General features: G+C 37.5%; 1 pseudogene; it reads left to right on the plus strand.

The window, feature by feature from the left end:
* The first annotated feature begins 13318 nt into the window (after positions 1–13318).
* On the plus strand, positions 13319–13974 carry LOC123848978 (large ribosomal subunit protein eL14-like; annotated as a pseudogene).
* The last annotated feature ends 1603 nt before the right edge of the window (positions 13975–15577 follow it).

Raw genomic sequence — 15577 nt, forward strand, 5'->3', positions numbered from 1 at the left:
TTCACACAATTTCTGCTATACCATAACCTCCCAATTCAAATAATAAAAACTAAAAGCAAATATTTTTATAAATAATCGGTTTAAGCAATGCAGCTTTGTCCATATGGGAGGTAAGAACACTGTCCTATGTGCATAATGAACTGTAGTGTTCCATGGCATGTTCAATGTGTATATAGACTGGTTTAACTCTAAAATAACATTTTTATAAAACGTTATCTCTAAGTAGAGTAGAAATATAATTATAGGGGCGCCTGGGTGGCTCAGTCAGTTAAACTTCTGCCTTCAGCTCAGGTCATAATCTCAGGGTCCTGGGATCGAGCCCCGCATCAGGCTCTCTGCTCAGTGGGGACTCTGCTTCTTCTGCCCCTCCCCCCGTTTGTGCTCCCTCTCTCTCTCTCTCACACATGCTCTCTCTCTCTCAAATAAATAAATGAAATCTTTAAAAAAAAAGAAATATAATTACAAAAATCATGGCAAATTTGGGTTTTCTGTAATTCTAGGCAATATTAACTTCCTGCTAATCGTTTTAAGTGGAATCTGTATACGAAGACCATTTTCCTGCCATAAGGTACTGATATTTTCACCAGTGTCATTGCATTTATAAAAAAATCAACTCAGTGTTTTACTAACCCCTTCAATAAGAGGTTAGTAATGGGGCCTTTTGTAAGATTTACTTATCAATTAAATATCCAATCCATGGGGTTGGGAGTATCAGAGATAATTTCATGGTCAAAAAGAATTATTAAATGGCACACAGCTATATTTTTGGCTATTCCATTCTGGGAGTTATTGGGGATTTTACATTTACATGAGTTACACTTTTAAAAAAAGTGGCGTAGGAATATTTTTAAACTTGTTAGTGATAAAGAAGGAAAACAGCTATTGACAAGTGAGGATAAGCACTCACCATATGGATTCTAACATTTTAATTATTTTGTTCTTTTTCTTTTTAAAGCAACTCTTAGTGGTAATAATTTTTCTACTAATTAAAGACCAGCTGCTACTTAGCAAGCTAGACACCCAATTAGGAATCCGAAACCTGCTGAACAACCTTTACTGCCAGCCAGGTAGCTGAATCACCTCCTGTCACCGGCATGGAATTGATTATTTTTTGTTTTGTTAAATGCATGATGTTGTCACACAAAATGGATCTCCAGAATGTTTTTCTCACAGAAGAGTTGACCAATCTGACATCCCGTTCAATCTCATTTTTTGAACAAGCCTGAGATCTGTAACAAGGTCCTTCATCTATCTTTGGAAATATAATTATGGAATAGCTGTGGGGAACTATATTTTGCAGGAAAAAAAAAGAAACTTGAGGGCGCCTGGGTGGCTCAGTTGGTTAAGCAACTGCCTTCAGCTCAGGTCATGATCCTGGAGTCCCGGGATCGAGTCCCGCATCGGGCTCCCTGCTCAGCAGGGAGTCTGCTTCTCCCTCTGACCCTCCCCCCTCTCATGTGCTCTCTCTCTCTCATTCTCTCTCTCAAATAAATAAATAAATAAAATCTTAAAAAAAAAAAAAGAAAGAAACTTGAAAAACAGAAGGTAACCACTCACCACAGTTCAATATTACTTCGCGATTGAAGATGAGATAATGGTATTATGCAAAGGTTTTTATAAACTCAGAAAAAATTACCAAAAAAAAGATAATTATATTTCTACATATAATGAAGAAGCTTTGTTTTGAATATCAATGATTTTTTTTTTTTGCCTAGGAATTCCTTAAATAATGGAATGAATGGTGTCCAGATATATTATCGACAAACTTTCAAAGTACAGTTTTATTGTATGCACCATGTTTTTCTTCAGAGCTCAAAACAGTTCATATTGCAAAACAGTCTTCCAAATTGCTGGAAGAAATACACACCCAGGGCTGATATTATTGGAAGTTTTAAAATAAAATATAATACACAAAAAAATTGTTTCTCACTATTTTAAGTAGTTGCTGGTCAAAACTACAAGTAAATAAATCAATTTGAAATTCAGAGGTACTTGATCATGCATGACAAATTAACATTCTTTAATTCATAAAGAGAATTCTGAACATTTTCTAAGAATTGTCCAATGCCTGGTGAATCCCCAGCTGTTAGACACCTTAGAAATTGGCAAAAGGACAGTTTATGAGTCACATTTCTCATTGTATTGAATAATTCTTAATGGGCTGGAAGAGCTAACGCTATGACAGGGGTGTCAGACAGTACTCAAGAGGTACCACCATCTCCCACTGCTTCCTTTGCTGTGGCAACTTTCTGCAGCCTTGCTTCTATGCTCTAAGCACAGTGGGTGCTCAATAAACATTGTTGATGGGCTGCCATTACATCTGCTGTGAATGAAACATCCCAGGATCCTCTGGCAGCAATAGCAAATGGTGAGGACATCAACTGGGCATCATGGGAGTGGAAGTGTTAAAGCTCTCAGCAGGTTCTAGCTCTGACTCCGCAAGCCTGGCGTTGGTTTGGAAGAGATATCATGAGGAGTGGCAAACTAGAGCATATTCTGACTCTTTCTTGGGTGCGGGGTATAAGTGGTATTTAGGATATGAGTTACGGTTGAGCCTTCACCGGGTGCCTCCTGGGACAGATGCTGTGGCCAGAAGGCACTTTCTTGAGCTGAGAATTTATCTGCTCAATGCTGACTATTATTTACACTAGAAATTGAAATTGTCTTTGTCAGATGTGCCAGCAGGGAAAGCAGTGGTAACTGGAAGTCAACTTTTATTCCATAATTCTTTAAATCTCTATAATGCTCTCATAGCAATTTTCTAGAAGACAGGTCAGATCATGTCAAATAGAGCTTAAACACTTTAATTACCTTCCATTACTTTCAACATCACATTTAGGGTCTTTAGCGTGGCACACTAATCCTCTGAGCTGGCCCTTACCTACTTCTTTTAAATTTCTTGTCTGACCCAGATCTCCTTGAATAATATATTATCTATTGAGCATGTACAATTTGCTAGGTGTTCTGCTATGTACTTTGCATACGTAAACTCACTTAATTCTCAAAATAACCCTGTAAGTACTATATTATCATCACAATCACAAGTTTTTAAAGATAAAGACACAAAGAGGTGAAGTGATTTGCCCAAGGTCATGCAGATAGTGGAGGTGAGATTCTAACCCAAATCCATGCTCCTGGCCACCATGCAACCTCCCATAGAAGCCCATCGGATTGCAAACATCCTTACCTTTACATTTGCTCTTCACTCCATCTTGAATGCCCTTCTCCATGGCTGATGGGGCTCAGCCTTCAAGACTCAGCTAAATAATTCCTTTCCTTATAATCTCTGATATTTCAAAACAGAGTTGCCTACTCTCCCCTTTTTACTAATACTAGACCTTGGTTAAAAAAAAAAAAAAAAAAAACACCAACCTAGCCACAAAGAATAGCTACCACTTCCACCACAACAGTAGCAATAATAATTACCATGTATCTATCATATACTATGGCACTTATTATGCACTTAGCATTACCCTCTACCAACTTCCATCCCTACCATAGCACTCTACAATAGCATGTATAGCCAGGCTAAGTGACTTGCCCAAGGATGGGTAGATAATGGATGACAGAGCCAGAATCCAATTCCAGGTCTGCCTATGCCAAATATGGGACCCCTTGTGAAGAAGTTAAGAATTTAAGATGGCCACAGCAGAGCATAAACCAAGTGTGGGCTCTTTTAAGCATGAATACCTGTGTGGATGCCCTGGACGCCTACCCATTAAGTCATCCCTGGCAGGAACCACTGGAAACACCACTAAGTAGTTATACATCAAATTACAGTATGTTACTGACTTTCGGACTGAGGTACACAAATGGATATGCTAATATTGAACTATTCTTGCATTTCCAGAATAAATTTCACTGGTTTATTATGTACTTATTATTTTTAAGGTAATGCTGGATTTTACTTGTTAATGTTTCATTTGTAATTTCACATCAACATGCCTACATGCTATTATTATCAGTATGCATATTAAATTTAATACACTTCATTAAAAGCATTTTAAAATTTTTCCATCTGAAAAACATAAGTAACCTTATGATTATGATGATCTAGTCTCCAGTGTCAGAATTCCTCATGAAAGCATCTAGATGTGGTGCTATTTTAAGTAGTGTTTCTTTAAAAAGTGTTCTTTCTTTCATGGGAATAGCTTGGTTTAACTATTTCTAAATAGATAAAATAGGAAATTTTCTAGTAAAATTTAGTAAATTTTATTTTCATTGTATATTTTCCCTTTATCTAGGTTCTCAAATATATTTGTATGGATCCATACAGTAATTTCTCATAGTTTTCTAGATTGTTTCTGTTTCAGTGGCTATGGCCCTTTATCATTTATCAATTTGTAAATTTGTACTTTCTCCTTTTCTCTTTTTATTAGGCTACCTAGTGTTTTTGTCTATTTTATTTTTTTCTTTCCAGATAGTCATTTGACTTGTTTATTCAATTTTTTTCTGTTTTATCCATCACTAACCCTGTTCTTACATTTTTTTCTTAAATCTTTGCATTTACTTTTATTTTTCTCACACTAGCTCTTAAATTGGATGTTTTCAATGCTTTATTTTATCTCCTTGCTTTTTTCATTTTTATTTTTTAAAAATTTTACAATTTTGAATTCTATTTTATCCTCCCCCCTATAGTTGTATAACAGAGACTTTCCCCAAGATGGAAGGGCTATTTTTTTCTTATTATTAATTATAGTTTCATTGTATTATGATAAAAGGATATTATTTGCATCATTTCTACTTTAAGGAACTACTAAGGCATTCTTTGTTACTTAATATATGATCAATTTTATAAAAAGTAAATGAGTGCTTTAATAAGATATCACTGTCTCATTATTATGATATAAATAAGATATTTTGTATTATAAACACATAAAGTTTCTTTTTATTTGGCTTTTTAAGTTTGTAATTCCAGTTAGTTAACATACAGTGTTATATTGGTTTCAAGTGTAAAATATAGTGATTCAACAATTCTGTACATCACCCAGTGCTCATCATGACAAGTGCACTCCTTAATCCCCATCACCTGTTTCATCCCTCCCCCCACCCACCTCCCTTCTGGTAACCATTAGTAGTTTGTTCTCTATAATTAAGAGTCTGTTTCTTGATTTCTTTCTCTCTCTTTCTCCCCCTTTATTTTGTTTCTTCCACATATGAGTGAAATCATATGACATTTGTCTTTCTCTGACTGAATTATTTTACTCAAATTATACTCTCTAGCTCCATCCATGTCATTGCAAATGGCAAGATTTCATCTTTTATTGCCGAATAATATTATATATATATATATATATAATATTTATTCTTTATTCATCAATCAATGGACACTTGGGCTGCTTCTATTTCTTGGCTACTGTAAATAACTTTACTATATACATAGGAGTAGCCTATGTATCCCTTCGAATTGGTGTTTTTTTAATTCTTTGGGTAAATACCCAGTAGTATGATTATAGAATCATAGGGTAGTTCTATTTTTAACTTTTTGAGAAACTCCATGCTGTTTTCCACAATGATTGCACGAGTTTGCATTCCCACCAACAGTGCACGAGTGTTTCTCTTTTTCCACATCCTCTCCAACACCTTGTGTTGTTTCTTATGTTGTTGATTTTAGCCATTCTGACAGGTGTGGGGTGATATTAAGCATGTAAAGTTTCACATCTAAATATATACCAACACATATCAATAAAATCTACTTTAATACAGTTATTTTGATCTACTATATCCTTACTTATTTTTGTTTGCTTGGCCTTTTTTGGACTAAACATAGTGTTTTAAAGGTTAAAGTCTTTTATGTGTTTCTGTTGATTTCTCCTTTCACCACCTGCAGCCTCTGCTTTATGTAATTGCTGTTATGTCTGGCCAGGACTAGCACACTAGCACAAGGGCTCAGAGGCCCTTCCTCCACCCCTGGAGCAATGTCCTCTGTCCACCAAACCCGTATAAGGAGGTTTGATCTGAACACTAAAAGCAATATAAGTGGGGTGTCCCTGAGAATGCTACTGCCATTGTCCATGGGAAAGATCCTTAATGAAAGGGCTATTTTAATACCAGAGTGAAGTTCCACTGTTATATAGAGGCTGGGGTTTCAGCTCTTCCTGTTTAACTAGAAGCTCTCAGTGAAGTCAAAAGAAAATTCAGAAGTCAGGAATGTGCATTTGCAGAAATGAGACAATCTTTTTTTTTTTTTTTAAGATTTTATTTATTTATTTGACACAGAGAGAGAGACAGCAAGAGAGGGAACACAAGTAGGGGGAGTGGGAGAGGGAGAAGTAGGCTTCCCACTGAGCAGGGAGCCCGATGCGGGGCTCGATCCCAGGACCCTGGGATCATGACCTGAGCCGAAGGCAGATGCTTAACGACTGAGCCACCCAGGCACCCCACGAGACAATCTTTTATTGAGTTGGGGGTATGTGGCCCAGAATCCTTGAACCCCTGCGCTAGTTGAAGCCAATCACACCCTCTCCCAATTATCCAATCAAACACTAGTTTAGGTACAGCTGAAGGGACTTGGCAGATGGCATCAAAGTCCCAATCCTTGAATTAATCAAAAGGTCTGCTGTCCAGAATTAGCCTGACTCAATCACATGTAAGATTTCTCACCAGCCCCCCTTTTCAGTGGAGGATACCAGGCAGGATTCAAAGAGAAGATCAGATGTGTGTCCAAGATCACAGATGAAGTGGGGATACTAAGAAACAGTACTTGTATTAAAAACCAGGGCCTTGGGCGCCTGGGTGGCTCAGCTGGTTAAGCGACTGCCTTCGGCTCAGGTCATGATCCTGGAGTCCTGGGATCGAGTCCCGCATCGGGCTCCCTGCTTGGCAGGGAGTCTGCTTCTCCCTCTGACCTTCCTCCCTCTCATGCTCTCTGTCTCTCATTCTCTCTCTCAAATAAATAAATAAAATCTTTAAAAAATAAAATAAATAAATAAAAACCAGGGCCTTGATGCTCAGTGCCCACTGTGGGTGGTGGCCATTTCCTAGACATCAGGGCCAATTTCTGCCCCTAGGGCCTCTAACTCCTCTCTACACCAATATATTCACTGTCAGGAAATGTGTCAATCACTCTTCTGTTCTCTCCTCTCTTATCTTAGCCTCTCCATCAGTCTTTCCTCTCAGTTTGGCTAATAGTATCATAACCTGTCCCAACATGCCATTCTCTCTCTACTCCAGACTCATGTTTCCTGAAGCCTTGATCTTCTCCCTAAAATATTTTTTTTGCTACTACAGAGCCTGTAGTGACTCCTTATTATCTACTGGTAGAACTCCACTAGTTCCAGGGCTCAGCAAAAACTCCCCTCGGATCCCATTCATCTCATGATTTCTGACTTCTCTTCCTCAAACCTCTTTTCTGTTGACAGCTATCTCTACCCAAGAACACTGATATCATTACATTCCTCTCCATTCCTTCCAGATTCCCTTTCATTCCAAAATGTTGTCTGTATGCATTTTCCTAAGTTGTATTTCATGTTGGTAATGAAAAAAATATTTAAAATTGGTGATTTTCTATCAGCTTACAAGTTTCCTCTCATATCCTTGAAAATAGAGGCAGCTCTAAATCACAGTGAAATGCACATCCCTTTATGAGATCAATATTGACCCTTGAGGAGGAAAGTCAGGGACCAGGGTGGAAAGCTTTGCTCCTTGTTTATGGAAAGGCACCTCCTGAAATCTGGTTGATTGAACTCTCTTTCTCTTTCTCTCTCTCTCTCTCTCTGTTGTCTTCAGCCTAGGAAGGTGGCTTCTCTTACAGTGAGAATCACTGTGTGTGTTTGTCTCCATAGCCTTGTCTCCTCTGGTGTCTCAGCTTTACATGACACCATTTAGGTAGAAATTGCCATAGTTTCTTGGGGTTCCCGCATGGTTCAGTCTGGTAAGCATTTGACTCTTGGTTTTAGCTCAGGTCATGATCTCAGGTGAGACTGAGCTCCACATTGGGCTCCGGGCTTAGCGGGGACTCTGCTTGGGATTCTCTCCTTCTGCCCCTCTGCCCACTCGTGTGTGCGTGCAAGTGTGCACACACGCAGGCTCACTCTCAAATAAATAAATTTTTTTAAAAGAAAAATACCATAATTTCTCTCTAACATTTCTCCTTTCTCAGTCTCCCTTATTTCATAATATTTGTCTTTATTTTTCCTTTTGTCACTCAGAAAGCTGTAAAGACTCCATTTTTACCTTGGAAAATAAAATACTTCCTGGGGCACCTGGGTGGCTCAGTCTGTTAAGCGTCTGCCTTCAGCTCAGGTCATGATCCTGGGGTCCTGGGATCAAGCCCCACATCGGACTCCCTGCTCAGTGGGGAGTCAGCTTCTCCCTCTGCCTCTCCCCACAGCTTGTGCTCTCATTCTCTCTCAAATAAATAAAATCTTTAAAAAATGATTTAAAAAAATAAAAATAAAATACTTCTTAGTCATTTCCTTGGTCCATCAGCAACTATCACAAGCTTTCACAGTCACCCACACTTTTAATCTGTGATTTTCCTTCACACAGGAACACCCAGGATCACTTTATACTTTCATTAACTTCAAATACTTTTCCTCTCAAGATTCTACCCTGTTTCCCTTCTCATTTCAAAATTAATCCAAGAAATTTCATAGAAGAATGTTTTACTAAGACACTATGAAAGTTTCTCCTAGGGGCACCTGGCTGGCTCAGTGGGAAGAGCATGTGACTCTTGATCTTGGAGTCCTGAGTTGGAGTCCCACATTGAGGGGTAGATATCGCTAATCAATCAATCAATCAATCAATCAATCAATAAAATAGAAATTTTTTTTAAAAGAGAAAAGAAAGTTTATCCTAAATTAGAAGATTTTTCCCTAAGGTTTGAGACTTAATGCCCAATTTCCTCATTTTTAGAAAGACAAACTGCACTGAAATTGTGTGAAATTATTTCCTTTAAATCCACATGCTCATATGAATAAGTGTCAGATCTCAGGAAGTCTTTCCTTGATTAAACCCTGGTCACCTGCCTCGGGCCCAAGAGATTCCGTGAGAGCTACCAACGTTTTGTCAGGAAGCAAAAGAAAGTCTCCTGCCCATCATATCCTTTTTAAAGAGTAATTTCACCACTTTGATGATACCTTAGAACTACCAGAAACCTTCAGAACTACTGATGCTTAGGTCCCAAACTTCATTATCAAATGAGAATCTCTGAGAAATTACACTTATCAGGATAGTCGTCTTCAGGCTGTTCTAATCTGCAGCCTGGGTGTGACTCAGAGTTACTGAAGTCTCCACCTGCCTGGAGCATAGAGAGGTGGATATGGACAGAAGAGGCCCCTGCACTCAGGGGCAGCTCATGGCAAAACACACACTGTTCCTCTAAGAAAGCAGATCTCAACCCAGGCTGCATGTTAGAATCACCAAGGTAGTTTTTCAAAACACAAATGCCTAGGACCCAGCCCAAAATAATTAAATCTGAATCACGGAGGTTGGCCTTTGAAATGCCTGCCAGCTGATTCCGTTATAGAATCAGGGCTGGGAAGCTGTTTTACAGCTGAATTCACTTGTAGGCAGGCGCCATGATTTTGCTGAGTTTATAAACTAGTGGGAGAGATACACTTTACTAGAAGTTATGTTGACCTGTAGAAAGTGTTAGTCAAGGTTGAGGACAGAATGACAGGGAAACACCTCTGAGGGATGTCGCAGTCCGGGAAGGCCTCTATGAACAGGGTGACTCCCAGAGACCCAGGTGAGGAATATGAGCCAGCTTGATGAGGGCACTAATGGGGGATGGAAGAGGAGCAGTCATATCCACTACCTTAAATAGTGGCCGGACCTCCCATCTGCTTCAATGACTGCCAGAAGCAGAGAAGGGTAAGCACATTTCAACATTCTGGGACCTCCTGACACTCCTGAACTCCAGCAGGGCAGAGAAAGCACCAGCTTTCTGCAGGCCCTTCTGCTGCAAAGAAAAGTCAAGAATAAAAATGGAGGTGAGTTGAGAGGGAGTCTGCTTCCTGGATGTTTGTGGGAGGATAGCTGGGTTGTCTTCATTTTACTTCATAAACATTTTTATAACTGTTAAAATTTGTGCCCTGCAAACTTCTCTGTTCTTTACAAATATGAACTATTTTCACCCTCATAGCAAGCCTGATAGAAGGTGTTATTACCATACTCATTTTACAGAGAAGGAAACTGAGGCATGGTATGGTAATTACCTTGAACAGGGATCCACAGTTGTCCTTTCAGAGCTGGGAATAGAAACCCAGCACTGTGGTACCTTAACTGCTTGCCTATTGCCACTTCTCAACTGTTTGGTGGTATGTCCCTTTACAAATTCCTGATTTTAAGGGAATTATGTGTCTGCTTTGATATTTTATCTTGTAATTTTCAACTCTGCAAGTTCCATTTAGGTTGTGTCTTCCTATTATCTCGTTATATTTCTGTTTCCTTTTATGTTTAACCATAGAGAGTCCGTTTTTCATGCCTGTTTTAAAGTCCTTCTATAGCAATTCTACCATCATTTTGGGGGTGGGGTGGGGGGCGTGTTGGGTGTCTATTGGTTGATTTCCCTGCTAGTGGTGAATTGTATTCGTTTCATCGCACACCTGGTAACTCTAGGTAAGAGCTGGTAGGAGACCAGCATTGTGCATTTTAAATTGAGTGCTGAGTATTTTCTGTTCCTTTAAATAAAGCTGGGCTTTGTTCTTTGATGCCATTACTTGGAATATTGATGCTTTGGAGAATTGTTTTGAATATGTGTTAGTTGGGACTGGGACAGGCTTCAGTCTGTATAATTTGGCCCCAATGCTGAGGCAGTTCCCTCTGAGAGCTCTATTTCAATCCTCTTGCACTTAGGGTCTTTGCACTCTGGCTGCCTGGGACACTGGGATTCTTCCTGGCCTTGAGTGACACCAGGGAACTATTTATATGCTGAGTATTTGAATATCTGCTTCAAGGTGTTTTTGTCTGCATGACGGTTGATTTTGAAGACAAATTTTCACCTGAAGTAATTTCTCATCTTACAAATTTTTATGTTTCCTTTGTATGGATGTTGTCTGCCATTTTCTGTTCATGTAAAAATTTCCTACTTTCCTTGTGTACAACCCCTCCTCCAATAAATAAGTTACTACAGATGAATAAAACTGCATTTTATTTATACCAATAGAAGGGTTTCTTGTACTAAAAAACCCAAATCCCTCACTCCTATAATTTGAGGAAACAAGATATTTCTTTTTTTTTTTTTCTTTTTCTTTCAAGGGAAATACTTAGTTTTGAAAATTTGCCCAAGGTCAGTACTTGTACCAAGATTCTTAACCAATATGCTAAATGAGCTCTCACATTTGGTAAATAGGAAGGAATGTGACCTACATTAAAGATAACTGATTCTTAGCCTCTTTTCATAGAGATGTAAAACTAAGATCTTGTATGGCTAATTAGTATTTTTCTTCCTAAAAGTTAAAGAAAAACTATTCTGACACTTGTTAAAACAGTACAGCAGATTTTATTCCAGACAGTAGGAGTAGAGAAATTACTTGTTTTATCTGAAGTTCAAAAATAAGAGATGAGGATATCAAGGGAAGGGATAAAGATCTTGACCAAATATTAAGGGTGGGTAATTCTCACTGAACTGACTCAGCAGTGTTCTTGGTAAAGGCAAGCCAAAGTCAAGTCTCCCTTGAGAAAAGGGATCAAAGAAACCTAACTAAAGTTTGCTTAAGAAAACAAGTAAGATATGGATTATAAGAATTAATACTGTTAAAATGTCCATATTACCCAAAGCCATTTATAGATTCAATGCAATCTCTATCAAAATTCCAGTGACATTTTCCATAGAAATAGAAAATCTTAAAATCTGTATGGAACCACAGGAAACCCCAAATAGTCAAAACAATCTTGAGAAAGAAAATCAAAGCTGGAGGCATAACACCTCCTGATTTCAAACTATATTACAAAGCTGTGGTAATCAAAACAGTATGGTACTGGTATGCAAATAGACACATAGACAAATGAAAAAGAACCGACAGCCCAGAAATAAACCTTGCATATATGGTCAACTAATCTTTGGCAAGGGAGCCAAGAATACTTAATGAGGAAAAGATAGTCTTCAATAAATGATGTTGGGAAAACTGGATAACCACATGCAGAAGAATAAAATGGATTCCTAACTTACACCACTCACAAAAATTCACTCAAAATAGATTGAAGACCTAAAAATGAAAACTGAGACCATAAATCTTCTAGAAGACCTGGTGAAAGCTTTTTGACCTTGGTCTTGGTAGTAATTGTTTATTATCCCAAAAGCAAAAATAAGTGAGATTACACCAAACTAAAATTCTTCTGCACAGAAAAGGAAATCATGTACAAAATGAAAATGCAACCTACAAATTTCCAAATCACATATCTGATAAGGGGTTAATATCCAAAATATATAAAGAAGTCATACAATTCAACAGCAAAAAAAAAAAAAAAAAAAAATCCAATTAAAAATGGGCAGAGAAATTCAATAGACATTTTTTTAAAAGTCCCGCAAATGGGCAACAGGTACATGAAAAGGTGCAACATTACCAATCATCAGAGAAATACAAATCAAAACCACATTGAGATATAACCTCACATCTGTTAGAATTGTATTATCAAAAAGACGAGAGAACAAATGTTGGCAAGAATATGGAGGAAAGAAAACCATTGTGCACTACTTGTGGGAATGTAAATTGGTTTAGGCATTATAGACAACAGTATGGAGTTTCCTCAAAATTAGGAACTAGAAATACCATGATTTAGCAATTCTTCTAAATACATAACCAAAGGAAATGAAAACAGGCTCTTGAAGAGCTATCTGCCTTCCCATGTTCATTGTGGTATTATTCACAATAGCCAAGATATGGAAATAACCTGAATGTCCATCAACAGATGAATGGATAAAGATGTGGGGAATGTGTGTGTATATACTTATACATATAACATTCTATTGTATATACACCCACATATATACAATGGACTGTTATTCAGGCATGACAAAAAAGGAAACCCTGTCGGGGTGCCTGGGTGGCTCAGTCGTTAAGCGTCTGCCTTCAGCTTAGGTCATGATCCCAGGGTCCTGGGATCGAGCCCCACATTGGGCTCCCTGCTCTGCGGGAAACCTGCTTCTCCCTCTCCCACTCCCCCTGCTTGTGTTCCCTCTCTCGCTGTGTCTCTGTCAAATAAATAAATAAAATCTTTAAAAAATAAAAAAGAAACCCTGTCATTTGTAACAACATGATGAAACTTGAGGAAGTGATGCTAAGTGAAATGTCAGAGAAAGACAAATACAGTATGATGTAATTTATACATGGAATATAAAAAAGCCAAACCTCTCTTGCCCAATGCTGCCAACATGGTGTTCAGGTGCTTTGTGGAGGTTGGCCAGGTGACCTACATCTCCTTTGGACTTTATGCAGGGAAGCTGGTTGAGATTATAGATGTTATGGATCAGAAACGGCCTTTGGTTGATGGACCTTGCACTCAGGTAAAGAGACAGGCTTTGCCTTTCCAATGCATGCAGCTCATTGACTTCATCCTCAAGTGCCCACACAATGCCAGCCAGAAGTATGTCTGACAAGCCTGGCAGAAGACAGATACCAGTTCAAAATGGACAGCCACAAGATGGGCCAAGAAGATGAAAGCCAGAGAAAGGAGAGCCAAGATGACAACTTTTGATCGTTATGAAGTCATGAAGGCCAAGAAAATGAGGAACAGAATAATCAAGTTTGAAGTTAGGAAACCACAAAAAAGCAGCTCTCCTGGAAATCTCCCCTCCCCCCCCCAAAAAAAAGCACCCTCTGCTAAGGGTGCAGCTGCAGCAGCTGCTGTAAAGGTTCCAGCAAAAAAGATGATTGCTGCAGGCAAGAAGGCTCCAGCCCAGAAGGTTCCTGCCCAGAAAGCTGTAGGCCAGAGGCAGTGTGTCTAAAGTCTCAGAAGGGTCAGAAAGCTCCAGCCCAGAAAGGACCTGATCCAAAGGCATCTGACGATTTCTTATGCATAAAAGCATAAGAGGCTATTATAAATAAGTAATAAAGGTTCTTACACACACACACGCACGCACGCCAAACTCCTAGAAACAGTAAGAGTGGTGGTTACCAGGGGCTGGTGGGTAGGACAAAATGGGAGATGTTAGTCGAATGGTATGAGCTTCCAGTTATAAAATGAGTAAGTTCTGGGGATTGAAGGTACAGCATGATGATTATAGTTAATAGTACTATATTATGTACTTGAAAGTTGCTAGGGGAGTAGATCATAAATGACCACAAAAGAAATAGTAATTACTTGACATGATGGAGTTGTTAGCTAACACTATGATTGTAATCATTTCATTATCTATGTGTATGAAGTCAACATGTTGTACACTTTAAACTTACACAATATTGCATGTCAATTATATCTCAAAGCTTAAAAAAATAATGTTTGACGGAAGTAGTCTGTCAAAACCATCAAAAAACTTAATTTCTACTTTTAAAGACAATGTCACTTTTTCATTCACAGTAGACAACAAATTGAGTGCAGAAAGAAAATGCTATAGGTAAATGAGATCTTAATGAATACATATTAAAAGCAAAAATAAAGAGTTATAATAATCAAGATGGAAAATTGAACTCTAAAGAGTTTAGATAGTACATGAATCAATTTATTATTGAAAAGGTTTAATTTCTCTTAAAATTATCATGAAATTATAACATTAGCATTGCTATTTGTTGACATTTTCTTATGTCAGATTTTCATTTTTCTATGAAAAGTTAATTTCGTTAGAGCTAGTATACATAATTGGCATCCTACTTTAATAAACTCAAATCTAGGTCTTTAGACCTTCTTTTTATTTTTAAACAAATCTATAGAAAAAAATTACTTAGTTCCACCAAAAACTTGTCTATTTATAGGTTAACAACAGGAATAAGACCATTTCAAATATTAAAAGTTATAGTTATGTATTTATTCAGAAGGAGAATACAGGTGTAAAGTATTTAAGTGACTGAAAAAAAGCCTTATGTTCTACCTTTCCCTATGAATTTGTACATTTCACTGAAGTTGACCAAAATGTTGGTAAATAGTCTTAACAGTATCTTTTTATGTTTGAAATTTCCTTTTATCTCTTATTATGTCTAGTTTAAAAATTACTATGTCTTTTATTTTTCCTAGCTATAGCACCAAAAGTGTGCCTTTTTGATATATTTTTGTAAAACAAGTTTCTTAGATTTGTTCATCCATATGGTATATTTATTTTGTCATTTATTTACACTCCTATTTTTAGTATGTATTTCTTATAATCTCTTTGGACTTCTTTTGATTTCAAGCTTCAGATGGATATTACGCATTAGTTTGCAGCCTTGTCTCTTTCTACATATATGTATGTAAAATTTCTCTAAATATAACTTTTTCTGAAAATATTTAGGTATATAAATTTCCATTAAAGCAACACTTTAGTTGAAACCTATGTCTTGATACATAGGTTTTTTATTACCCCTTTGTTCTAAGTGCTTTTAAATTTCTATTATGATATTTTCTTTAAATCCTGAATTATTTAGCAATGTATTTTGAATTTTTTAACACTTATAGGGTTTTTCTTAGCTATTTTTTAAAATAAGCATATATATATACACAT

This window comes from Mirounga angustirostris, unplaced genomic scaffold, assembly GCF_029215605.1.
Source record: "Mirounga angustirostris isolate CCGP_5_RB_7025 unplaced genomic scaffold, mMirAng1.0.hap1 SCAF_2, whole genome shotgun sequence".
NCBI lineage: Eukaryota > Metazoa > Chordata > Mammalia > Carnivora > Phocidae > Mirounga > Mirounga angustirostris.